General features: G+C 40.3%; 1 long non-coding RNA gene and 1 other non-coding gene across 2 annotated transcripts; one reads left to right on the top strand and one right to left on the bottom strand.

Moving 5' to 3' along the window:
- Positions 1-7,031: 7,031 nt before the first annotated feature.
- Positions 7,032-15,402, bottom strand: LOC134298297 (uncharacterized). The gene is made up of 3 exons (XR_010005306.1): positions 13,700-15,402; positions 8,503-8,594; positions 7,032-7,333 (listed from the first exon to the last, which is right to left on the bottom strand). It is a non-coding gene; the product is annotated as an uncharacterized LOC134298297 (long non-coding RNA).
- A 4,674-nt stretch (positions 15,403-20,076) lies between these two features.
- trnar-ucu (transfer RNA arginine (anticodon UCU)) lies at positions 20,077-20,161 on the top strand. The gene is given in 2 exon segments: positions 20,077-20,113; positions 20,126-20,161. It is a non-coding gene; the product is annotated as a tRNA-Arg (tRNA).
- Positions 20,162-26,957: the final 6,796 nt, after the last annotated feature.

Raw genomic sequence — 26,957 nt, forward strand, 5'->3', positions numbered from 1 at the left:
GAGTCCATGGATTGTGTTTTTTCTCCTATTTTATTTTAAAATAAATTATAAAGACTATTGAAGTCAGTCTAGTATGAGTTTAAGGAAGATGTGATATACACATAAATTAACTTTAAATGTGAGTCTTCCTCGATGGGGATAATCAGTATTTTGGAAGATACACCTAATCTCGACTTGCTAGTCAAATTAAGACCAGAGGCATAGTTTGTAGGAGGAGATGGTCAAGCCAGGTAGTAGAAATAGAAAAGATTTAAATCCAACCTGTAAGCAAAGTGAGTGGGACTGATTGGGTCGGAGGAATGTGAACATGAGGGAGATAACTGGGAGACAGTGAGAAGTAGGAAAGCTAAGAAGAATCTCAATAGAAGCCAAAAACATTAAACTAAGGCAAAAGGCACGTTTGAAGCCTGGCACGTTTTTCTGCTCCCAAAAGGCCAGATTCAAGACACAACCTAGGTTTGAAGGTAATGAACAGAAGTTTGGCCAGAATGCATGTCCATACAGTCTACACTCAAAAAGAGCCAACATAAGGCTTACAGAGAAGAACAGAGCATTTTATCCACTTTGAAGATCATTCAAAATACCTGTGCTCTACCCTGATTGGTGGAAAGGCCAGCCCAGTTTGGATCCAGGTTCTTGTTGGCTGGGGAATCTTCTTGATATCACTGGCTGAAAGAGTTCCCTCCGTGGCAGAAAAAGGAACGGCATGAGTCCAGGAATGTGTTGACATAAAATGCAAATAGTTCTGATTGACTTACTGTCCTGTCCAGGTAACACAGAGATAGTCCAGAAAACACAAAAAGGTGATTGATGCAAAAGGGCTCTACAGCCCAATGGAGATTCCACCACAGACATCAGAAGAGCTACAAGACCAAGAACAAGCCATGAGCTGAAAACAAAAATCCATCCAGAGGATAAGTGTTCTTACCAAACATGCATTGGCTGCATAGGGAGGCTGATGAAGAAACATAACCTACAAATTATCTACAAACCCACCAAGAAAATCCAACAAATGCTTCATTCCGTGAAGGACAAGAGGGATCCTCTTACCTTTGCAGGAGTCTCCATGCAGCTGTGGACATGTCTACATAGGGACCACCAAAGGCAGCATCGCCCAAACACAAGTCAAGGAACATGAAAGGCACTGCAGACTAATTCTACCAGAGAAGTCAGCCATAGCAGAGCACCTGATGAACCAACCTGGACACAGCTGGACCGTTCTAACATCTAACATGTTAGACTACACAGAGAAGCCATTGAAATCCACAAGCATGTGGACAATTTCAACAGAAAGGGGGAAACCATGAAAATGAACCAAATCTGGCTACTAGTATTAAAAAAAAAACTCAGCAACACTAAAAAAGGGGAATTCCAGACAGGAAACAATCAGAGTCAGCTAACACCTCCCAACAAAGGATTTCCTCAGGCAGGAAGCAGCCAGGCTTTGAAGCTGCAAGGCCATTCAGTGCCAATCAAAGTGGCCAATTGCAACATTAACACCTGCCTCAAACAGACAAGAGTTCTTTCTCCCACCCTGGACCTTCCACAGATATATAAACTCCACTTGCCTAGTTTCCAACAGACCTCAAACGTCTGAGGATGCCTGCCACAGATGTGAGTGAAACATCTGGAGAGAATGCTTCTGGAACATGGCCATACAGCCCGGAAAACTCACGGCAACTCAGTGATTTGATTAAAGAAAGACTGGTTTCACTACATCAAGTCCACTGGTGCATACCAGCTGATGACTCTGATACCATAAATGGGAGCCTAGAAGTCTCCCAGCACACGTGAATGGGGGAGAGGTTTAACAATGGGAGTGAGTTATGGTTTACACAATAGATATCCCATCAATGAGACTTGGGCACCGCCAGGCTTGCATACATTAGGCGGTGTAGCCCGCTTACTGTTCAAGGCATGAGATAAAGTAAGACAGTTTTATATACTGTATCTGCAGTTTTAGTTACACTTTGAAGGGTTTGAGTTCATTTGATATAACGTATCCAATTTTATAAAAGTGGATTTCATAAACAAGAGGAGATATGGCTGGCTGGACTTTTCCGTAATTGAGGTAGGGCAGCATTTTGGAAGCTTTTCTTAAGTAATCAACATACAATTTAATCAAACAGTATAAATTGTAAGCAGTGCAGCTTCTACCTTTATTTGTAGAAGTTAGGTTACTCAAGTAGATATAAAGGCAGTCCCAAAATTACAAACAAGATTGTTTGTTTGTAAATTGGAACAGGTACATTTGTAAGTGTAACTCTCTGTCCTTCTCGATAGATAGATAGATACAGTAGAGTCTCACTTATCCAACATAAACGGGCTAGCAGAATGTTGGATAAGCGAATATGTTGGATAATAAGGAGGCATTAAGGAAAAGCCTATTAAACATCAAATTAGGTTATGATTTTACAAATGAAGCACCAAAACATCATGTTAGACAACAAATTTGGCAGGAAAAGTAGTTCAATACGCAGTAATGCTATGTAGTAATTACTGTATTTATGAATTTAGCACCAAAATACCACGATATATTGAAAACATTGACTACAAAAATGTGTTGGATAATCCAGAATGTTGGATAAGCGAGTGTTGGATAAGTGAGACTCTACTGTAGATAGATAGATAGATAGATAGATAGATAGATAGATAGATAGATAGATAGATAGATAGATTCTCTGCCTCAGTGTTTGTAATATACAGTGAAACAACTCAGTGCAGGGCAGAGATGCCAAAAAAAAGATAAAATTTTACTTTTTGTTTTGCCTCTTCCTGCTGCATCCTTTATATCTTTATTAACAAGTGTATGGGCATAACATACTTTCTTTAGAAAAGATGCTACATAAACACCACTTATAGCTGTCATTATTATGTTGAATTGCATGAGGCTTTTGATTGAAGATTCAACCAAAAATAAACCATAATACTTTTGGTTTAAGTATTATGGCAGTTGTACAAGTGATGCTTTCTTGGTTTGGTGGAGGCTAAGAACAAGGCTGAAAATACATTTTGTGTGAAGTGGGTGGACTAGCAGAGAGCAAAATGACAGAGTGGGTGAACAACACAAAGCAGGTATTGACAAACACATTGGCAAAGAAACATAACAAATAGAATTCTGTAGTTTAGGTCAAACATGTATCCCAGAGAGTGTTAGAGAGTGAGACCACCATAAGTTTCATTACTACACACCCACAAGTGTCTTGACCTATTTTCTCTTGCTGCTCTTAATATTTAGAATTCCCTTCCCCTTTACACTACAAAATCATAGCACTTTAATTTTCATGGCATTCATCTAAGGAATCTTGGGATTTACAGTTTTCTTAAATATTCAGAAGTACCAGTCGAAGAGCTCTGTTGCCTCACCGAATTAAACTCTTAATTTTTCCCCCATGTTAGGAACGACTTGAGAAACTGCAAGTCACTTTTGGTGTGAGAGAATTGGCCATCTGCAAGGATATTTGCCCAAGGGATACCTGGATGTTTTGATGTTTTTACCATCCTTGTAGGAAGCTTCTGTCATGTTCCCGCATGGAGCTGGAGCTGATAGAAGGAGCTCATCCATGCTCTCCTTAGGTTGGATTTGAACTGCCAACCTTCAGGTCAGCAACCCAACCTTCAAGTCATCAGTCCTGTCAGCACAAGGGTTTAACCCACTGCGCCACATAGTGATGGAAGATACAGTACAATCATATTGCTTTCATTGCATAATGTTAATATATTATAGAAAACATCATGCATTGTGACCTCTTTCTTGTAAAAACCCTCTTGCAAACCCATCTTTCCTCTTAAGACTTTGGTTAAATCTCATTCTTCCTCAGTTCCAAATGAAACAAAGCCTACATCGGTTTAGCAGCAATTACAACAACAACAATTTTGTTTCTTGGTGTCTTTTAGGCCTGTTCTGAGATTATTTGGGGCACTGATTCAGAATATTACATTGGATAGATCACATCAGCTCTAGTTTCTTCCATATGCCTATCATGATTTTTTAATGGCAGAGCAGATAAGGCATATGTTCTTTATCTCAAAACTTTCTTTCTTGATTTCTTTATGATTATGACCAGTTTAGACATTTTTCTGCCTGAAGTGAGGGAAAGCTGCACATGCAACCCCACTTTGACTTTTGTGAATTTGATTATTTATTGATTTGATGAAAGATATTATCCCTCGTTATCTCTAGGTCCTCCAGTCTGATTCTATATGGTCAGCTTCCAACACAGCTTGACTATAGTGTTGAGATGGAAGCCCTTGAAAGTCTAGAGAGATATTCTCTCAGGTTAAAAAAAACAATTTCTTTATTTGGAGTTTTTCACTTTCATGCAGTTATGGTGTGCCCCTAACTCCAGTGAATGTAGAGGGTTGACTGTAGACTAATATTGAATGGACAGCAGTGATGTAGGTCAATGTCCATCAGAACATTCTAGGGCAGTGGTTCCCAACCTTTTTTTGGCCAGGGACCACCTTGACCAGGGACCACCTTGACCAGGGACCACTTTCCAACATTAGTACCAAAAGGGTTACAAATCAGTTTTTGGTCAACTTTAGATTCAGTTTGGTTATTTGGGGTGCTGATTCAGAAAACTGATACAGAACGTATGCCATCCAGTAGTTGCCATCTGCTCACCCACAGAAAACCATATTTAATAATCTAGTGCTGATGTGGTCTATCCAATGCAATTTTCTTAATTAGCACCCCAAATAACCCCAGAAGCAGGCCTAAAAATGAAGACATCAAGGCGTCCCTGCTTCCAGGCGCCACATGGAACGGCTCTGCTCAGGGGGAGGGAGGGGGAGGAGAAGCAGCAGTCAGGAGGCTTGTTGTTGCACCTTTCATGGGTAGTCAATCTCTCCCTTCCTGACATCCCCATTGCCTCGGCACTATAAGAGGGTTTCGCAAGACCAGTCGCTCTCATTGCAATGGTGTAGTAACTGTGAGGCCGCGGACCATATTTTAGTTCCTGGGGACCATTGTTGGTCCATGGACCACAGGTTGGGAACCACTACTCTAGGGTCTGTTATATAAAATTTGGATTATCTGCTTTTAAAAAAATAAATAATTTTATTTATGTTTTTCAAAGGGAAAAAGATAATTAAAAAACCTACAGGATAGGAATAGAAAGGATAGGTAAAAAGGAAAGGGTGGTGGAATGGAAAAGGGAAAATGGAAGGGTAAAGGATAAGCTAAGGGATTTTTTTGTTGACTTCCACTCTCTTTCTTTGAGGCTTTCATATTTATAACCACTCCGCTCTTCTTTGTCAGGCGCCTCCATTTCGTCAGACCTCTGCATGTGGATTTCCCATGAGTCTTCCTTTTGCTTAAATTATCATTTTCATTTTTTCTTGTTTCGAATATTCTTTGACAAGTGTCCAGTCCATTGTTTTTACCTTGATTCCATGATAGATTCCATGATTATTGGATTAAATTGTCCATACTCATGATATCTAAAATGTTCAATGTCCATTCTTGTTGATGGGATTTCTTTACTTTTCCAATTTCTGGTGTAAACTATTCTTGCGGCCGTTACCTGGTAGTTTTAGGAGCCCTCGGTGGAGTAGTGGATTAAAGCCTTGTGACTTGAAGGTTGGGCTGCTGATCTGCAAGCTGCCAGGTTCAAATCCCACCCAGGGAGAGTGCAGGTGAGCTCCCTCTATCAGCTCCAGCTCCATGCAGGGACATGAGAGAAGCCTCCCACAAGGATGGTAAAACATCAAAACATCTGGGCGTCCCCTGGGCAACGTCTTTGCAGACGGCCAATTCTCTCACTCCAGAAGCGACTTGCAGTTTCTCAAGTCACTCCTGACACGAAAAAAAACCCCAAACCTGATAGTTAAATAATATATCCTTATTTCTGTCAGTTTCAAAGTTTATCATCCCTAGTAGGAAGTATTCCAGTTTCACTGGAATTTTTGTGTTTAGTATTGCCTCTATTTTTTTGTGTATAGTTTGTTGCAGGATTGTAGATGATGTTAAATAGAAGCTCTCACGTCCACCTGTGAACCAAAGTCACTTTGCAGGGTAATGATGTGCCACTCAGCTTTGTAGAAAAATTAAGAGGAACTTTACTGACTTCAAAATGATCAAGCAGAGCAATAATTTTTACAGTATCTCTCGGATTGCTTACAGAGAACAGTAGGAATAAATAGTCCTTTTTAAGGTCCATAAAATTGCCTTAGAAATAACTGAGAGCTGGCCTACACGTGATTCGCATTTCCAACACATGTCTTGAACATTCTTACAACATTTTGCCAACTTCTCAGGTGTAATGTACCACTGGTACATCATCTTGTACCAATTCTCTTTGAGATCAAATGCATAAGTATATCTGAGTTTTTTGTTCCAACTTCTTTCCCAGTTTTCAATTTTTATTGGATGACCTATATATGAGGCCCATTTTATCATACAGTCTTTCACTATTTCCATTTCTGTTGACCATTGGAGTAATATCTAGTATATTTTTGTAATTCCAGTTCAAAGCAGATATTGTGGATTATTATGCCTTGATATTCTGGGTTATATGGCTGTGTGGAAGAGCCCTCTGTTTTCCAAGCAACTGAACTTAAAGGGAAACAGTTGGTGGAACTGTCACACCTAACTATAGAGATACCACAACATTTGCTATTTCATTCTTCTTTAAACATGGGCCATTTGCCTCCAAAACACTGTGGACATTGAAAAATGAGAGCTATAAAACTCATTTTAAACATTAAACATGTCAGGTAGATACCTTACATAGCAACCCAAGAATTCTTTCAGTAATGTGGACTTGCCTTGCCAACTCCGTTCATACTTAGGGAAGAAATATTGGGCTAGATTCCTGACAGATTTATGCAGTAAAGATGCAACTGAGTGGAGAAAATAGCTCAGAGGCTTTGACCACAGATTGTTCCCTTCCTCCCTGTTTCACTTTGCCGATCCAAATGACTTCCTTTTTGCTCGCCGCACTGCACCACTATCTCCATCCCAGCTCTTGTTTAGTATGTGCAAACCGTTCGCACAGCACATGGATGAAGGAGGGGAAGGGAGCACACTGCATTAGGAAGCACTGGGGGAAAAGGTAAGCGGGTTTTTTTTTTTCCCGGTCTGCTTTCAGCTGCAGTCTCCTTCACTGCTATTTTTGGAGCTTTGTTCTCATCCGTTCATGTGCAAAGTTTCTTCCTTTTAATAATGTAATGGTAAGGTGAAGTTTCACCTGGCACATTTTGATGCATGTGCGTTTTAAAGGACACGGGGAACTTGCCTTCAGAAACAAATTCTCAGACCCGTTTCATCTTCTTCACTTTTTTGTTTCCACACCCCATTTCATAATAAGGAACTGTCATGTATTGATCGCTGTGGATGGATGGAAAAAACCGGTGTTAAAGCATTCCCCTAATGATCTGCAGAGGACTTCGGGGGAAGCTATGAAGCTTGAGGCTTAATTCTGAGATGGTACAGCTCACAGATTATTGTATGGTCAGTAAGAGCCAGAGGGGTGCCCTGGGTTGAGCATTGGGCTATGACTGTGGACACCCTGCCATCGAAACCCATTAGATAATCCTGGGCACGTCACACTCTCTTGGCTCCTGGGAAAAGCAAAAGCACCCCTCTTCCAAGAAAACCCTGTGATAGATTTTCCTTAGGCTTGCCATAAGTCGGAAATGATATGTGCACAACAGTTTTCCCCTTTTTACTTCTGATGGCTGTTTTTAGCTACTTTTTAATCTGTCAAAGACCACATTTGAACTGGATTGAAACCAGCTACGGAAGGGTCAGAATCTTTAGTCTCTTTCTTTCTTCCCCCCCCCCCCCCGACCTCTTCTACACTGCCATATAATCCAGATTATCAAAACAGATAATCCACATTCTGATTTGAACTTTATTATATGAGTCTACACTGCCATACAATCCAGTTCAAAGCAGATAATCTGGATTTTATATGGCAGCATAAAAGGGTCCTTCCTCCCTCCCTCCAGCCTACTGAGAAAAAGACATATAGGTCTTGCTGGAGGTCTGAATGGATTACTTATAGAGCCTTTTGTAAAATACTCTAGATTGGTTACTTACACTGATCTAGATAAGCAACTGGGTTTGTTATATATCTATATTAAAGCCCCCTTCCACACAACTGAATAAAATCCCACATTATCTGTTTTGAACTGTAATATATGGCAGTGTGGACTCAGATAACCCAGTTCAAAGCAGATATTGTGGGATTTTCTCCTTGATATTCTGGGTATATGGCTGTGTAGAAGGACCCTAGGGTGTGAGGAATTGGGGCAAAATATTAGTGAGGAATTTGGCACAATGACTCGGTTCAAAGGTCCATCTACACTGTAAACTTGATGCAGTTTGACATCCCTTTAACTTCCATGGCTCAGTGCTATGGAGGCCTAGGATATGTACTTTAGTGAGGAGACATACTATGATCAGGGACAAGATGCGGGGGTGGTGTCTAAGTGCCAGAATAGAAAGCCATGGCTTGATCAAAAGTTGTAAATTATTCAGCACCTTCATCTTACCTTTTGTAGGAACATGTTTAAACTGCTGTTGCCCTCTGGGGTGTGTCTCTTTGAGAAGTCAGAAAGCATGATCCACCTGGATGACTGAAGGTCTGGCAAGAGAGGAAGTTAATTACTGATGACAGTTTGGTTTGGAATGAAGATGATTAACAACAAGAATGTAAGATTTGCCATGCTGAAGCTCTTGTTTTAGTATGGGTTGAGTTTACATATCCAACAGGTTTGGGACCAGAAGTGTTTTAGATTTTTTTCCAGATTTTGGAATACAGTAGAGTCTCACTTATCCAACGTTCTGGATTATCCAACACATTTTGTAGTCAATGTTTTCAATATATCGTGATATTTTGGTGCTAAATTCATAAATACAGTAATTACTACATAGCATTACTGCGTATTGAACTACTTTTTCTGTCAAATTTGTTGTATAACATGATGTTTTGGTGCTTAATTAGTAAAATCATAACCTAATTTGATGTTTAATAGGCTTTTCCTTAATCCCTCCTTATTATCCAACATATTCACTTATCCAACGTTCTGCCGGCCCGTTTATGTTGGATAAGTGAGACTCTACTGTATCTATATTTGCATATATGCACACAATGCAAGTCTAAACACAAAATGTATTAATGCTTCATATACACCTTGTGCACATAGCTTGAAGGCAATTTTATACAAAACTAGCTGTGCCCGGCCACGCGTTGCTGTGGCTTAGTCTGGTGGTGTTGGTCAGTCTACATTAGGTTGTATTTATGCTGTGACCTCCACCCTTCTTTATACTCACATTAGTAGTAGTATTTGAAGTCTGTTACCTTCTTCAATTTTTGTGTTGATTGATAATTGCTTGAGATCCCTGTTGTCTTTGGTTTGTTGTTAATTGTAATGTCTGATTCTGCTGAGTGCGGTTTATATTTTTATTGTGGTACAATAGTATTTTTTTGTTTTGCCTGTGTAGGTGTTTATTATTATTGTTGTTGTAGTGGTCATGAAGGTTGGATAAGTTAGATGCTACTGTATTGTTTTTTGGAGGTCCAGTGTAGCACTGACTGGCCTCTCAGCCTCAGTGCCTGACTGCTTCTTGCCTGTGATGGTGTTGATTCTTGTTGTTGTTGGTGTAATTGTTATTATTGTAATTGTTTTTTTGGAGGCCAAGTGTGAATGTAGGGATTGGGGAGGTGGATGAGTTGTGTTGTCAGATTTTGTATTTGTTATAGTCACAATGCGTTGTTGTGAGTTTTGTGGGTCCAGATTGTGGTTTTGTGGTGTGGTTGTGTTGTTACAACTGAGAGGCAAGGCTTTTGTGTTGTGTTGCCAAGTTTTGTATTTCTGGGGCGTTTAGTTGTGTGCCAAGTTTTGTATTTCTGGGGCGTTAAGTTGTGTTGTTATAGTCACGATGCATTGTTGTGAGTTTTGTGGGTCCGGATTGTGGTTTTGTGGTGTGGTTGTGTTGTTACAATCAGGAGGGAATGCTTTTGTGTTGTGTTGCCAAGTTTCGTATTTCTGGGGCGTTTAGTTGTGTTGTTATAGTCACGATGCGTTGTTGTGAGTTTTGTGGGTGTTGTGTGGTTTTGTGGTGTGGTTGTGTTGTTACAACTGGGAGGCAAGGCTTTTGCATTGTGTTGCCAAGTTTTGTATTTCTGGGGTGTTTAGTTGTGTTGTTATCACATGATGTGTTGTTGTGAGTTTTGTGGGTCTGGATTGTGGTTTTGTGGTGTGGTTGTGTTGTTGTAACCTGGAGGCAAGCCTTTTGCATTGTGTTGCCAAATTTCGTATTTCTGGGATGTTTAGTTTTGTTGTTATAGTCACTGCGCAAACAACTTTATCATTTTATATATATAGATATCTGTAATAGTTTTATGCATGAAACAAAGTATGTGTATACTACACAATCAGAAAGTATAGGTGTCACTAGCTAAACAATTTGGACAATTTTGGATTTTTGGGGAATTCAGAATTCATGATAAGGGATGTTCAACCTGTATTTTGTTTCCAAAGGTGGTCTGAATCCTTTCTAAGAATTTCAGAGGTATCTAGATAAAAGCAGAGACTGTTTGTGCTATTTGTTGGGGATTGTGGATGATAGATGGAAGCTCTTACATGTGCCTGTGAGCCCAGAGACACCCTGAAGAATGATGCACCACTCAGCTTTGCAGAATAAATAACACAGGAACTTTTACTGAATCCAAAAGATCAACAGAACAGTGGTATTTACAATAGTCCCTCTGATTGCTTACATAATCCTTTCTTAGTTCATGAGACTGCTTCAGTGAAGATCCGCAGCAAACAAGGCCTCAGAAATAGTTAGGCCTCTCTGAGTACAGAGCCATCTTCTTTCCAGCTAGTACTCAGAAGACTCACAGAGAGAGGGGGGGGGCTGTTCAAACCGGTTCTCCAGCAGCTGGATAGCAACATTTACAAAACCAATTCCCCAGGTCCTTGCAAACTCAGCCAATTGGCTCCATGCATTTGATTTTCCAGTTAATAATAATAATAATAAAATAATAATAATAATAATAATAATAATAATAATAATAATAATAATAATTTTATTCTTGTACCCCGCCCCATCTCCCCGAAGGGACTCGGGGCGGCTCACATGGGGCCTTGCCCAAACATCACAATATAAAAACAAAACAAAAAACACAAGTTTACAACAATAAATCAACACACATATAGTATCTTTGCAAACCATGACACTATTTACCTCCACCTGTTTTTGTTTCTGGACTGCCGTCCACAGACCTCTGATACAGTATTTGGCTAGACATAACACTTATCAAAAATATAGTGTGTATATATCTACAGATTATACAGAAAGTACACAATCACCACTTCTCTCATTACATAACTCCATAACTGATTTGTTCTGCCAATGTTATTTGTCAATATTACTTCAAATGCTGTACCCAGTGGTTTTGTGTAGATATTCAAAAGCATGGGGAATAGAATGGCGCTTTGTGGGACCTCACAGGTCAATGGCCAGGGGTCCAAGCAGATGTCCCCCATCATCACCATCTGGGTATGGTCCTTCAAGAAGGAGAGGAGCCACTGCAAAGCAATGCCCCCAAGGCCCATTCTGGAGAGCCGACCCAGAACGATGCCATGATCAATAACCCTAAAAAGCTTGAGTTGATTTATCTACAGGTCAATATGAGTATTCTGAATAGAGTGGTGAAAGACAAGAGCTTAGTCCATCCTGAGAAAAACTAAAAGAAGTAGCAATCCTCTCTCTCTTTCCCATAGCGGCTCTCCTGGCCTTTCTGAATGTTTGGGAAGGGAAATAACGGCAGCCAAGGGCCCCTGAGGTGGGATTGCTGTTATCCCTAAGAAGAATATTGACAAGCTGGAATGTGTTCAGAGGAAGGCAACTACAATAACCAAAGGTCTGGAGACCATGCTCTATGAGGAGTGGCTTAAAGAGCTGGGCATGTTTAGTCTGCAGAAGACAAGGCCATGTTTAAATATTTGAAGGGCTGTCATAAGGAAGAGGGAGCAGACTTGTTTTCTGCTGCTTTGGAGACTAGGACTCTGAGCAACGAGTTAAAATTACAGGAAAGAAGATTCCACTTGAACATTAGGAAGAACTTCCTGACTGTAAGAGTTGTTCAGCAGTGGAACTCTCTGCCTCGGAGTGTGGTGGACACTCCTTCGTTGGAGGCTTTTAAACAGAAGCTGGGTGGCCATCTGTTGGGGGTACTCTGATTGTGCTTTTCCTGCAGGACGAGGTTGGACTGGGTGGCCTATGTGGTCTCTTCCAACTCTATTTTCTATGACTCTCCTCAGAATAACGCTGTGTTTAAAATCAAAGTCAAATCCTATCTGTAGTTAAACAGGATTACTTTATGTAGCAGCTAGTTTTATAAAAAATTTGATCACTTAAGGATGATCATGAACATTGAACATACTTTAGCATGTATTGTCATAACCCCAAAAAATTACAGTGGATTACAGAATTTTAGATATGGAGGGCTGACTGAAGAGGCCCTATTAGTATTAGTATATCCTTTTTTCCTCCATTGGCTAACAGGAAATTCTTCTTACAGATACTGGAACACAAGCTCTGAATCAGCAATTTGGCATTCTCATTCTTAATAGCAGTGAGAGCCTACAGATAGGATTTGACTTTGCTTTTAAATATGTTAATCTTTTTATCTTGCAATGCAACAAAGTAAACAGGACAGCAGCAGGCAGCTGAAAGTAATCTTGGACCAGGAATGTCTAGTGTAGCCTTCCAACCTTATGCATTAAAGATCCATTGTACTATAATTCTCAGCATCTCCAGCCAGTATGTTCTAATCCAGCTCTTTAAGCCGCTCCTCATGGGGCTTGTTCTCCAGACCCTTGATCATTTTAGTTGCCCTCTTCTATTAGTGTGCATCTCACAATCAATAGTGTCTTAGACTCAAATAAATATCGTACATGTATTTGCAGCTAAACATCTCAAGTATCATAATTTAGTTTCAGTTGAGTGTTCCTCAATCAGAAATTCAACAGTAGTAATTGGATAATAGTGGATTGGATGCTATGAATGTAGGGGTTGGGAACATGTGAGTCTCCAACTGTTGTTGGACTATAGCTTCCACCAGCCTCGCTTATACAGTACTGCTGATGCTGAGATGCTGGAAATTATGTTTTTGTGAATGTGGCTTCAAGTCGCCTTTCAACTTAATATGATTCCATGGATCTCAGGCCAACAAAATGTGGAAGGTCAGATATTCCCTGTCCTTGTGTTAATGTAAATGCTCAGAAACATAACATGAGGATCCTGCAAATACCACCGTAATGCACTGTATTATCAGAGTAGTCAAGCTACACAAATGATGTTTGGTTTGCAGATTCTGTTTTTGTTTTGCATACAGCAATGCCATCTACTGGCCAGTGGAAAATACTGGATATACTTCATTATGCAAAACTGATGGAATATATATCCAGCATCTTGAATCACAGAAATTTCCTTTTTGAACTCCAATTCTTACAAATTTATTTATTTACAACATTTTTACCCCGCCTTTCTCACCCGAGGGGACTCAAGGCGGCTTACAACATCCGGCAAAATTCAATGCCAAACAAATCAGTAAACATTAACAGCACATTTAAAACCATTAACAATAATCAATAAGAATACATTATACAAGCATCAAAAACATATAAATTACTTAATTAGCAATTTCCATTAAACAGAGGAAAGTATAGGGCATACTTCAAGAACTAAAGTATAGGACTTTCAAAGTCTGGCTGTGGTTAGGTGTCCAATTTGTATTTCTATTATACGCTTCCCATCTGAAAAAAAATCATTAATATGATTAAAGAAAACCAGTTGTACAGTCAGTGCTGTGTCCTTTCTACAACTGTCTAAGGAAATGGAAAAAAACAAAACATGGCATTGGAACTACTCAAGGAAAGTATATCTATATAACATATGATAAAAATATAACTTTTTTGGACTATAATTTCAAAAATACCCTAACCAGTGTGACTAGTTATACTGCCTAGCAGATGTTGGGAATAGCTGTCCAAAACGGACTTTTCCAAGGTCTAGTTTAGATAGTATTACACTTGCCGACAACTAAAAGGAAATGATTACGGCTGAATACTCTTCTACAGATAAATGTCTCAAAGCTTTCCTGACCCAGAACATTAGGTGTCAGGTAGAAAGATTCTAAACTTGCCAAATTCTACTTCTTTAGCCTTAGGTTTTATTTTATTTTTGGTGAAAAAACATTTCATTGTCTGACCTGCACCTGCACTATGAGATGATATAATCCAGACACGGTTTTAATACCTTGCCTGCTCTTTGTCAGTACTACGTCTGAGAAATTCATCATCTAACACTACTTACTTTTTGACAGTGAAGGCTGCTGGAGGTAAAATGGGTCTGAAACTCATGTGTTCTTTGGCTGAGATCAGTCAAGTGATAGGACTGCCAAGGAAACACAACTGTTAAACGCTCATTTCCTTTCTTCTCTGTTTTTATTATTCTACTTTTTTAAGGGTGGTGTTCAGCAAATACATCCTGTAATTAAAACTTCATCAGCTTCAAACACATGTCATTACAGACTGCAGCTGGGAGGTAGTTTGGGGAAAAATATTTAAAGTATAGTAAATTCACATGCTATGCCCACTTTTTTGGCCACAATGTTCAGTTAATCCTCTGCATCCATGGATTCTGCATCCATGGACACAAACATCACCATGTCTGGAAGATTTTTTTTTTAATCCAAAAAGCAAACACTGATTTTGCCATTTTATATAAGGAATATCATTTGATGACACCCATGTATATAATACCGTGTTTCCCCGAAAATAAGACCTCCCCAAAGAATAAGACCTAGCAGGGGTTTGGGGGGATTGCCAAATATAAGGCCTCCCCTGAAAGTAAGACCTAGCAACTAAGGCTGCAGCAGAGTTCCATTGGGAAGCATGGCTGCAGGGCTAAAGCAGCACTCCTCATACACACACCGGAGGGAGGGAGGGAAAGTGCTTGTTTTCTGTGCCTCCCTCCCTCCCTGGCTGGCCTTGCCTTGCCTGTCCCCCAGCCGCGGCTTGAAGAACCTTCCATGGCTGCTGCTGCGCTGCCGTTTCTTCCTCCCTTCCGTCTCCCTTCTGGCCATGCTGCCTTCGCCCCCAAGGCTTCTGATTGGCTCCTGGAGCCAGGGCAAGGGAGGGTGGGAGGGAGGGAAGGAAGAGGGCTTTCCACTCCTCCCCAAGGCTTCGCTCCTTAAAGGTACAGGACGCATTGGGATTCTCCTCTCATCCTTATTCCTATCCTATGCCATGAAACTGATTATTTTATACTATTATTCTATTACCATATTATTATCATCATATTCTGTTACTATTATTATATCCCATTATTATATTATCCTATTAATATATTTTAAATCATTATATTATATTTTTCTATTATTATTATTATATCATTATATTATTATTATATTATTATTCTATTATATTTTCATATTATATTATTATTCTGTTATTATTAAATTCCATTTTATATTACGCTATTAATATATTTTATATTATATTCTATACTATTATTCTATTATATTATCATATTATTATTTTATTATTATTAGCATATTCTGTTATTATTATTATATTCCATTTTATATTATCCTATTAATATATTTTATATCATTCTATTCCATTCTATTATTCTATTATATTATCCTATTATTATTATATTATGCTATTCTGTTTTTATATCCCATTATTATATTATCCTATTAATACCATATTATTATCATATTCTGTTATTATTATATCCTATATTATATTATCTCATTAATATATTGTATATCATTATATTATTATTATATTATCATATTATTATTATAGTATATTATATTATTCATCATTCATGACTACATTGAAACTAGAATAGAGAGAAATCAGCGTGGAAACCTTGTGAAACCTAAATTGCAAGAGGTACCATAGATTGTTGTACATGTAAATAATGCTAGTAACAAGAAATTCTTGATAGGATTCATAGTTTGTCTGGTTATGCTGGTTTGTGATGACAACTACTTTACAGTATATAATAAATGTTCATTTTGTTGTTCAACAATAAATGTGAGCTCTTCTTCATGGAAAAATAAGACATCCCCTGAAAATAAGACCTAGTGCATCTTTGGGAGCAAAAATTAATATAAGACCCTGTCTTATTTTCGGGGAAACAGGGTAGGACTTGAGCATCCAGGGATTTTGGTATCTATGGGGATCCTCAAACCAAATCCTAGCAGGCCTGCTGTATTTTCTTTTCCCTTCTTTTCCAATTGGTATCAACATTTAAACAAATAACAATTTAACTAATTTACATTTTTAAGCTGTAGACAGCTAGATAGATATGATAGGAGAGTCTATAAATGTATTAACAACAGGTAGACACAAATAAGAAACAGTGAAGTAATACTAATAACCAAAACTAACTTTTCACCACATTGCAGCCTTTTTCGACCAGGGACCATTCTCCTACATTAGTACCAAAAGGGTTACAAATCAGTTTTTGGTCAACGTTAGATTCAGTTTGGTTATTTGCGGTGCTGATTCAGAAAATTGCATTGGATAGACCACATCAGCTATAGTTTCTGATACAGAACATATGCCACCCAGTAGTCACCATCTGTTCGTCCACAGAAAACCATATTTAATAATCCAGAGCTGATGCGGTCTATCCAATGCAATTTTCTGAATCAGCACCCCAAATAACCTCAGGAACAGGCCTAAAAACGAAGACACCAATAATCTCCCAATTTCACTTTGACCTAAGGAAAGCACCTTTAGCTAAGTCTTTGGCCCACCTCTCTGATCCATTAACATCATTTTGGATTCTCATCCTGGCCTCTGGAGTATTACCTATCTCTCCCAATTTGGAGTCTGTGTATATCCTCTATCTATCTAGGTGACTTACAAGAAGCACTGTTTGAATATTAAGCAAAAAATGGGTGCTAGAAATAATATCATACGAAAGCTGACTGGCACAACCTGGGGATCACTACCAGGCACAGTGAAGGCATCTGCCCTTGCGCTTTGCTACCCTGCTGCTGAATACTCAAGCACCAGTGTGGAATACATCTCACCACGTTAAAACAGTGGATGTGGCTCTTAATGAGACATGCTGCATTATCACTGGATATTTGTGCCCTACAACACTGGAGAAATTATACTGTTTAGCCCAGGCATGGGCAAACGTCGACCCTCCTTCTGTTTTGGACTCCAACTCCCACAATTCCTAAAAGACAGTAAATAAAGAACAATACTCAGAAGACAGGGGAATTCCAGACAAGAAACAATCAGGACCAGTTAACACCTCCCAACAAAGGATTCCCCCAGGCAGGAAACAGCCAGGCTTTGAAGCTGCAAGGCTTTTCAGTGCTAATCAAGGTGGCCAATTGCAACATTCACACTTGCCTCAAACAGATGACAGTTCTTTCTCCCACCCTGGACATTCCACAAATATATACTGTAAACCTCACTTGACTAGTTTCCAACAAACCCCACAACCTCTGAGGATGCCTCCCATAGATGTGGGTGAAATGTCAGGAGAGAATGCTTCTGGAACATGTTCATACAGCCCGGAAAACTCACGGCAACCTAGATATTATATTTTAAAAAGATCTTGCTGTATATTTGCATTTCTCTGTGAAATATGTATTAGAGACACCATAACAAAGGAAACTATAGTTTTTCTTCCTTTTTGAGTTTCACAAAACCTACAAACTACAAATCCCTGGATTCCATCGTATTGAGCTATTGCAGTTAAAATGATGTCAAACTGCATTAATTCTACAGTTTGAATGGACCCTTGGTAAGTCCTGGCTTTGTAAGAGCATGGAAGCTTTTTAGCCGTACAGAACTCTATCGAGAGATGAATACAGTATTGCTTAGAGTGTGTGGGATTTTTTAGCTTCATGAAGTTTAAACTACATTTCAGGGAGCAATTGGATTGAACAACGCTGGACCCTTCCACACAGCTATATAACCCAGAATATCAAGGCAGAAAATCCCACAATATTTGCTTTGAACTAGGTTATCTGAGTCCATACTGCCATATATTCCAGTTCAAAGCAGAAAATGTGAAGCTGTGGAAGGGGTCGCTGTCAATCATTTGCTGAAGCAATTCCATCACATGCTTCAACTACATGTAAAATACAGCACTAAGGTAAAAGATTGCTCTATACTAGATGATAGTTCAGATTTCTGGGGTTGCAACAATGGACAGTAACCCCAAGATTATTTTTCTGCGACATGTATCAAAAGATACTCCTGACATTTTGCCCACATCTATGGCAGGCATCCCCAGAGGTTATGAGGTCTGTTGGAAACCTCCTGCAGAAGTGAGAAGCTTCCTCTTATCTTTTGCTGAACGTAGCGTTTGTTGGATTTTTTTTAATGAGTCTGTAGAAAGTTTGTAGGTTGTGTTTCTTCATCAGCTTCCCAATGCGGTCAGTGGTTCCTTTGATATATGGTAAGAACACTTTTCCTCTGGGTGGATCTTTGTCTTTACTCTCGTGGCTTGTTCTTGGCTTTGCAGCTCTTGTGATGTCTGTGGTGGAGTCTCCATTGGCCTGTAGAGCCCAGTTTAGGTAGTTCAGTTCACCTTGAATAATATATAATTTAATAATATTATAATATACACACACACACACACACATATATACATATATATATATCTACAGTAAAGTCTCACTTATCCAACATAAACGGGCCAGCAGAACGTTGGATAAGCAAATATGTTGGATAATGTGGAGGGATTAAGGAAATGCCTATTAAATGTCAAATTACATTATGATTTTACAAATTAAGTACCAAAGCATCATGTTTTACAACAAATTTGACAGAAAAAACAGCTCAATATACAGCAATGTTATGTAGTAATTACTGTATTTACGAATTTAGCACCAAAACATCATGATATATTGAACACATTGACTACAAAAACATTGACTACTAAAAGGCAGACTGTGTTGGATAATCCAGAACATTGGATAAGCGAATGTTGGATAAGTGAGACTCTACTGTAATATGAGCGGAGTATCATACCATATTAAGTACAAAGCTTCAATTTGTATTAAATAAATCAAGGCTGTATCTATAATTATAAAATTATATTTAAATTTACAGCTTCAGTAATTCCATTTTTGACACTTTGAACTTTGGCATTGTTGCTGCTATCTTTAATTTTATGAGTCAGCTAATATTTCCTTGTAATTTCCCAGTCCTCTCCCTGTGCACTTTGCCTCCAAATCAATCCCACTCAGGAGGCATGGGACATCATCTCAAGTTAAATGCCTTTTTGCAGCCATCTGCAACTCTCAAAACACACATAAAATATTAAAAATGTCCTCAGTGCATCTACACTACAGAATTAATGCAGTTTGACATCACTTTAACTGCCATGGCTCAATGAGAATCATAGTATGATGCGGCCTAGGCACTCTTGGGCAAAGAAGGCTAAAGATCTTGTAAAACTACAACTCTCAGGATCCCACACTCTTGAGCCATGGCAGTTAAAGTGGTGTCAGACTGTATTCTACAGTGTAGATCCTTAGGGAAAGGGGTGTGATGAAGACACCAACAGGCAGTGCTACATTTATATATTTTGTCTGGGGAATTCCAGACAAGAAACAATCAGGGCCACTTAACACCTCCAAACAAAGGAGTCCCCCAGTCAGGAAGCAGCCAGGCTTTGAAGCTGCAAGGCTATTCAATACTAATCAAGCTGGCCAATTCCAACATTCACACTTGGTTCCAGCAAACAAGAGTTCTTTCTCCCACCCTGGGCATTCCACAGATATATAAACCTTACTTGCCTAGTTTCCAACAAATTTCACAACCTCTGAGGATGCCTGCCATAAATGTGGGTGAAACGTCAGGAGAGAATGCTTCTGGAACAGGGCCATACAGCCCGGAAAACTCACAACATACTTAACGAGGCATGAAAAGGACGGTTCTATGCCGGAAGTGAGCCACCGAGTCAATTTCAAAGCCAGGATTCCGTCTTGAAAGGTCTTGGAACGCAGCGGAGGGCCTGCCTCGGAGTTGTATGGCAAACATACAGTGAATCCAACAGGTGGCTCCGTGGCGCAATGGATAGCGCATTGGACTTCTAGAGGGTGAAGAGATTCAAAGGTTCCGGGTTCGAGTCCCGGCGGAGTCGCGAGATGAAATTTTGTTTTTGTCTCACACACAAAGGGGAGAGGGAGAAAAGAAAGACACACACTTCCTGGATTACTCTGGAAGCTGGGTAAATATTTGCCGAAGCTGCTGCTTTGTGAAAGGCGGGGAGGACGAAGCCGAGTTCCTTCCTCCCTCCCCTAAAGAGGCGTCACCCAAGGAGCCATAGGGAGCCGCGTTAGGGGCGGGGATCACCATCAGACACACTGCTGCAAGGGTTTTGGGGCCAGGGCTCCCCAAGATCCCAAATGATTTCAACTGTGGGGTGCTGTGAGCATGACCATATTCCAGAAGCATTTTTTCCTGACGTTCCGCCCTCATCTATGGCAGGCATCCTCAGAGGTTGTGAGTTCTGTTGGAAACTAGGCAAGGGGGGTTTATGTATCTGTGGAATAATAACTCTTATCTGTTTGAGGCAAGTGTGAATGTTGCAGTTGGCCAGCTTGATTAGCTTCAAAGCCTGGCTGCTTCCTGCCTGGGGGAATCTTTTGTTGGCAGGTGTTAGCTAGCCTAGCTCTGATTGTTTCCAGAGAAAGAGTTGCTCGGTATCTCTCCCAGATCTGGTTTCACTTGCCTCCCATCTCTCCCAATCACAGCGTTTCTCATTTGGAAAACTGGACTTGGAGAGAGTAAAGCACTGGATGAGCCCTAATATCTTCAAGTCTGTATTGTTTCAGAAACAAACACCACATTTTCAATTTGTCCAGCTTCAAATTTTAAGATTAAGGAAACTCTTGATTAAAATCCCCACTTAAACTGGATCTACACTGCCATAGAATCCAGTTTCAGAATCCAGATTAACTACATTGGACTGGATTATATGAGTCTACACTCAAATAATCCAGTTCAATATAGTTAATTCTGGATTCTGACACCGGATTAGACAACAATGTAGATCCAGCCTTCAAAACCATTCACACTGCAGAATTATAGCAGTTGTATACCACTTTAATTGCAATAGCTGGCTACATTTTATGCAGTCCTGGGATTTGTAATTTGTTGTGGTACCAGAAATCTCTGGCAGAGAAGGGTAAATATCTCACAATACCACAAATCCCAGAATGTCATAGCATGGAGCCATATCAGTAAAAGTGGTGTATTAATTCTAAAGTCAGTTTTGCTGTGTGCTAGTTAATATTAGACTAATCTCCCATCTCAAATCTACTTCAGAGTAGATTAAAGATGAACTGGATTTTATGAGAGTGCAAACTCATATAATACAATTCAATGCAGTTCATCTGTATTCTGAAAGTGAATGATATGGCAGTGTAGATCCAGCCTGAGTCACCATTGTAGGAAACCCATTAGATTTATCATTGCAATTGTGGATAAATCCAAACAGGATTAATTTTGCATAATGTTAAGGGAATGAGGTGATTGTACTATTTAGGTGACTGCAGTGCCAAAGGCAAAACTAGTCAGTTTTGATGTGTGCTAGCTAATCTGAGACTAGTCTCTAATCTCCTTCAGAGGGTTATTGGTAGGAAAACCTGGGGAGGCAAAGGACTTTTCAGAAAGGTGTTGAATTACAACTCCCAGCAGCCTGAGGCTGGATCTACACTGCTATATAATGCAGTTTCAGAATGCAGGTGAACTGGATTGAACTGGATTCTATGGCACTATAAACTCATATAATCCAGTTCAATGCCGTTAATCTACATTTGGAAACTGAATGATATGGCAGTGTAGATCCAGCCTGAGTCACCACTGTAGCATTCTATACCTGGAGTGCTTTAGTGGTTGCCTGTTTTTCCATGCCTCCCCTTGGACTTCCTCTGTTCAAAATGCACATCAGGTCTATATCTGCCGCCCCATCTACACTGTCATATACCACAGTCTCATCATGCAGTTAAACTGCACTGAACTGCATTCAGGGCCGGTCCTAGGTAATTTTCAAGGGTAAGCAAACAGTATTTTGGCGCCCCTCCCAAACCAATCACTGAAAAATAAAAGATAGAAGGTAGAGGTGAATAGAATAGATAAAAGAGTTACCTTACAAACCAGAAGTTTACCTTACAAACCTACAGCAATCCAGTGACTCCGGCCATGAAAGCCTTAAAGAACACAATGTATTTTTTCCAGATGATCAAGAAATAATAATAATGATGCCCTGGCTGTCCGTCATTCAGGAAGTTCCACCCCCTTCCCTTCTCTTCCCAGCTGAGAGCTCTGAATCCAGTGGCGACAGCCAGACCTCGGCGCTGAACCGGGACGCGAGGAGGCATCCTCGCAACCCTCGCTGGCCACTCCAGGCCCCAGCACTGCGCCACCCGCAGTTGCTTACCTGGCTTATAGCTTCAGCTGCCCCTGACTGCATTCTATGGCAGTGTAGACTTGTATAATGAAGTTCAATGCTGTTCAAATGCATTCTGTGGCAGTGTAACAGGACCTTAGACACACTTGATGTGCATTTTGAAAAGAGGAAGTCAAAGGGGAGACATGGAAAAACAGGGGCCTAAATATAGATGGGGACTAAATATGTGGATATTTTTCTACAACTGTTGGAAAATATTCTTATGTCAGTCATAAGATATGGGAAAGCCATTAGATGTGCCAGTACAACTATGGATCTATCCAAACACGATTAATTTTGCATCATATTTTAGTGGAATTTGGAGATTGCACTGGCAAAAGCTGCCATCTGATTTCTCTGAGAAGGTGGAAAGCTTTCATCAAGTAATCTTGCGTATGCACAAGGAAGTCCTTTCTCAAATCAGTAATGAGGACCAGACTGTTGTGTTCTTTGATGTGTTCCACAACAGCAGTATTGCATTGAAAGAGTCATCCTGTGTCACCATGAGAACTTATAGCATAATGCTTGCTATTCTAGCTGATGGAAGAAAGTGACCACCCTAAATCATTTTGAAGAAGATGATGCCTAAGAGAGTACAATTTCCCCCTGGGATTCATGTATGAGTGCAGGCAACGGATTGGACGGATTTAGAACTCATGGTAGATTGGATTAAAACTGAATGGAACAGAAGACCAGATGCACTAGAATCATAGAATCATAGAATAGTAGAGTTGGAAGAGACCTCATGGGCCATCCAGTCCAACCCCCTGCCAAGAAGCAGGAAATCGCATTCAAAGCACCCCCGACAGATGGCCATCCAGCCTCTGCTTAAAAGCCTCAAAAGAAGGAGCCTCCACCACGGCCTGGGTGAGAGAGTTCCACTGTCGAACAGCTCTCACAGTGAGGAAGTTCTTCCTGATGTTCAGGTGGAATCTCCTTTCCTGTAGTTTGAAGCCATTGTTCCGTGTCCTAGTCTGCAGGACAGCAGAAAACAAGCTTGCTCCCTCCCTATGACTTCCCCTCACATATTTGTACATGGCTATCATGTCTCCTCTCAGCCTTCTCTTCTGCAGGCTAAACATGCCCAGCTCTTTAAGCCGCTCCTCATAGGGCTTATTCTCCAGACCCTTAATCATTTTAGTCGCCCTCCTCTGGACGCTTTCCAGCTTGTCAACATCTCCCTTCAACTGCGGTGCCCAAAATTGGACGCAGTATTCCAGGTGTGGTCTGAATAAATCAGATGGTCTGCTTGTTTGGGATACTTGAACAAGATACAAGAGCTAGTCATTTCTGGTGACTTCTCTATCTTGCAGGCATCAGTGAAGAAGCTATTTCTTCATGAGTGGTGATTACTGATTGACAGCCACTGGAAATGTGAAGTGTTGGTCCTTAGAACTGATATGTACAGGGGTCATTTAGAATTGGGACCTGATCACATAGGACTTTGTTGTGAAAAGCTTTGAAAAAAATGGGATTTCTAATGCATTGAATGGATCAAAAGATGATATACGGTGGAGAGTGATGAGTAGGGGACAACATCCAACATGAACAGTGCTGAGGCCAGAACATAATGCTATGAAAGCAATGAGAGTGACACAGATGGGTCAGATCTGCACTCACAGAAGAGACCAAGGGATGAGCTCTGTTTCAGAGCTGTGCAAGGCCTGGAGCTTTGTACTAAATGCCTCAACTCAGTTTCCCATAGTATTCCATGCGTAGAGTTTCAAGGGCACTGAGAAGCGATGCTTCATCTAAGGAAGGACAGGTGGAGTGCGCAGAAGCTGTCAAGGCACACATGGAGCGCAGGTTGTTGAGCAGTATAGACTTTCAACATGTGTAGTGTCCAGCTCCTGTTCTGCAGTTTGACAAAACAGACCCAGAGAATGGGTGACTTTCTTTGGAGAGTCCATGCCAGCTGGGAGGATTCTGGGATTTGTAATTCGGCCAGGTGATAAGTGTTCCATCACAATTTTGAAAGATAGAATCAGTTCCCCTTGGATATTGAGTGCGGGCATCCTCAGAGTGCTGGCTTGAAGTTGCAGGCCAACAGAATTTTGTTTCCGGAACTGATGTGCCACAGTCATAAACACCCTGGATACAACTGATAACTAGGAACACGCTTTCTTTTCAGACATGGAAACAACTGCTTCAAAACTATCTACTTCTTTCAGAATATCAACAAGATTTTGTAGAATTTCAGAATCACCCAATGCAAACCATGACCTTACATATTTAATTCAATTTTATGTGAAAAACAGTGGATTTCCACTAACCAATATCCTCCCCATTACACAAACTAGAAAAAAATCTCTTTCCTTCTGAAAGAAACCTGGCAAACCCCAAAATCCATTCTGCTTTTTCCAAGCTACATCTCAAAACTGCCTTCCTGTACAAGTGTTTTAACACTCTGTTACTTGAAAACATGAGAAGCTGGACTCAGTTTGTATTTTTTCCAGAAATAATCTGAGAATTTGCTAAATTGTGACTCCTTTTCAGAAGCATTGGCCGTTTTTTGAGCCTTATAATAAAAAGAAGTAGTTCCCAGAGTTCACAGTCTTGCCTGGTCGCCACTCCAGGATCTCTATAGAATTTTGTTGGTTCTGGTTAGCTTAGAGGATGCCTGTGCGAGAATTGGTTTGATGCCTGCAGATCAGTGCACAGCCACCAACACACAATCTTCACAGAAAGAGGCTCTACTCCAAAAGCATGGATATAACGGCGATTGGTGGCCCTGATCTGTTGCAGCCTTCATCCACCTTCACAGCCGTTGACTCATGGCCGGCAGAATGTCAGTTGGTGAGAGAGGGAGGGGCTCTCGTCTGCAGAGGAACCAATGGCATTGTGTCTTGCTGGATGGCTCCTGCCCACTCAAAAGAGAGAGACAAACAGACAGACAGACATTATCTCAGGGGTGATGCCCTCCTTTATGCAATACACTCGCCCGAGTGTTCTCCTGGTGTGTGAATTAAGGCCTTTTAAACACTAGATCAGTCTTTAACTCATTTATTCTCAGTCCTAGGAAGATTAAGTACAATTTCCTTTGCGTTTAGATCTTACACACCTTTTTTTGTGCTCACTTTGTTTTATGCTATACACAGTTCTTACTTGTTGGTGGTTTTTAAAATATATTCATTATGTTTTACACTAATTAATTGATCCTGCGCATGTGTTTTATGTATTAATACATTCTGCAACAAAAACTCTGTTTATCCGATGATTTGAAACGCAGGTCCTTGGTCAACATAAAATAAAAATATGATGTGGCTGGTTTTTGTTTTTTGTTTTGTTCCAGCTTGGGTGGAATTTGGAAGGCGGGGGGGGGGGAATTTTAAACCTCAAGCCAAATTTCACACCACCACTCCATGACAATTATCCAATAATTAAAGTATTTCTTTGCACAAGAATTCAAAATGACCACAACAAGAGTGGAGAGCGGTCCAGAGCTGAGTGAATGAATTTCAGAAGGGAGAAAGAAAAGGTGCTACACAAAGGCAGAAAAAACTGAAATGTAGATATAGGATAGACACCTGGTTTGACAGCAGTCCTTGTGAAAGGGATCTAGGAGTCATAGGAGACCACAAACTGAACATCGGTCAACAGTGTGGTACAGCAGCTGAAAAAGCCTATGTCTACATTAGATTATGGGATTTTCCTTTTTTAAAAAAAGCCAAAGCCCTGGAGAAAGCGGGGATTTGGACTTCCTAATTATTTCAGTGTAGTTTGGAGCCCTCAGTGACAGAGCGGGTTAGACCGCTGAGCTGCTGAACTTGCTGATTCAGGGGTTTGAATCTGGGAAGCTGGGGAGCTCCCGCTGTTAGCGCCAGCTTCTCCCAACCTAGCAGTTCGAAAACATGCAAATGTGAGATCAATAGGTACTACTCCAGCGGGAAGGTAACAGCACTCCATGCAGTCATGCCGGCCACATGACCTTGGAGGTGTCTACAAACAATGTCGGCTCTTCGGCTTAGAAATGGAGATGAACACCAACCCCCAGAGTCGGACACGGCTGGACTTAATGTCAGTTAGGTTAACCTTACCTAGTTAGGTGTCAGAGTCTGTATGTTTATACAGAGAGCCCTTGGTATCTGCTGGAGTTGGGTTCCAGGACCCTCTGTGGATACCAAGATACTCGGATAGTCAAGTCTCATTATATGCAATGGCAGAGTAAAATGGTGTTCCTTACATAAAAAGCATGATCAGTTTGCTGCTTGGGGGGGGGGGGGGGAATACTATTTTTAAGCTATGGGTGGTGGAATCCATGGATGCAAATGTGGGCCTGATTGTACATGTATAATTTAAAGTGATCATTGAAACTGAACATTTATATTAAAATTTTGAAATTTCATAGCGTTACTTTTCTCTGTTCTTTAATTCCGACACCCCTATTGCATACTTTTATTAGTCATCTATAGTGTTGGAAAACCCGGGCCAGTCTTGTCCCTTTACAGCTGATATGAAAAACCTCAGCCTCGGTTCACCATTAATA

This window comes from Anolis carolinensis, chromosome 4, assembly GCF_035594765.1.
Source record: "Anolis carolinensis isolate JA03-04 chromosome 4, rAnoCar3.1.pri, whole genome shotgun sequence".
In the NCBI taxonomy this organism is placed as follows: domain Eukaryota; kingdom Metazoa; phylum Chordata; class Lepidosauria; order Squamata; family Dactyloidae; genus Anolis; species Anolis carolinensis.